Below are 1016 nucleotides of genomic sequence, written 5' to 3'. Positions count from 1 at the left end.
CAAAATAGCTTATATAACAAAATACCTACATACACACATACTATGATACATAAATTATTTATGTATTCTAAACATTATTATATCCCTTACCTACTGGGGATAATTGAGATATGACTGAATATCCAAAAGAAAACTGTCTCTAACTAAGGAAAATTGATCCTTACAAAAATTGGCTGAAATTATTCAAGTAATTTTTTAAAAAGATGAGTGTTTTGAAATTTTCTATCCTTTGCACTCCTTTTTTCTATCCATCCTGCCAGGGGGCCATAAGAGCTTAAAAGATTTTTGAGAAAATGCCCATCTTCCAGAACTTAAACCACTTGATGTCCCTCTTTACACACAGTGAAAAAGTACAGCGAGTATGAACTACTTCACACACTGCAGGAAGATACTGTCCAATCCTGCTTGTATTATTAAAATAAGATTTGAGACTATAATCATTTAGATTTAAATTTTTGCTCTTCAGGTAAGCTGAATGGTAGGTCACTAGTGGGTAGTTCACAGTGTTTGGTGAAATAAATTTAATATTAATTCTTCTCCAAATGTATAGCTCTACTCTGTGTCTCTGTATGGATACTCCAAAGAGGTATTTTGAGGAATCTTACAAGTACTTTTTTTTTTAACATCTTTATTGGAGTATAGTTGCTTTATAATGGTATGTTAGTTTCTGCTTTATAGCAACGTGAATCCGCTATACATATACATAAAAATATGGAATGCTTCATGAATTTGCATGTCATCCTTGCACAGGGACCATGCTAATCTTCTCCGTATCATTCCAATTTTAGTGTATGTGCTGCCGAAGCGAGCACACGAGTACTTATAATTATGTTTGGTGAGATGTTTTAAAATCAATTATAACACCTTTAGGAGGTCCTGGGGGACTTTTTGCTCTGAAGGGGGAAGAATTTTCCACCGCCTAATGGCAGGAAATGTACATGCTTTGGAAGCTCTTTAGTTAGTTCAGAAACCATACTGTAGGAAACCCAGTTCTGTAACCTGCCCTCTAGGTAGGT

At 34.7% G+C, this 1016-nt stretch overlaps 1 non-coding gene across 1 annotated transcript; it reads right to left on the bottom strand.

Annotated features, from left to right (window-relative positions):
* Window positions 1–705: 705 nt before the first annotated feature.
* LOC114237999 (U6 spliceosomal RNA) lies at window positions 706–812 on the bottom strand. Its single transcript, XR_003623444.2, has one exon. It is a non-coding gene; the product is annotated as a U6 spliceosomal RNA (small nuclear RNA).
* Between the last annotated feature and the right edge of the window lie 204 nt (window positions 813–1016).

The sequence above is a fragment of the Balaenoptera acutorostrata genome, chromosome 19, assembly GCF_949987535.1.
Source record: "Balaenoptera acutorostrata chromosome 19, mBalAcu1.1, whole genome shotgun sequence".
NCBI classification, from domain to species: domain Eukaryota; kingdom Metazoa; phylum Chordata; class Mammalia; order Artiodactyla; family Balaenopteridae; genus Balaenoptera; species Balaenoptera acutorostrata.
This window is presented reverse-complemented; position numbering and strand designations above follow the sequence as displayed.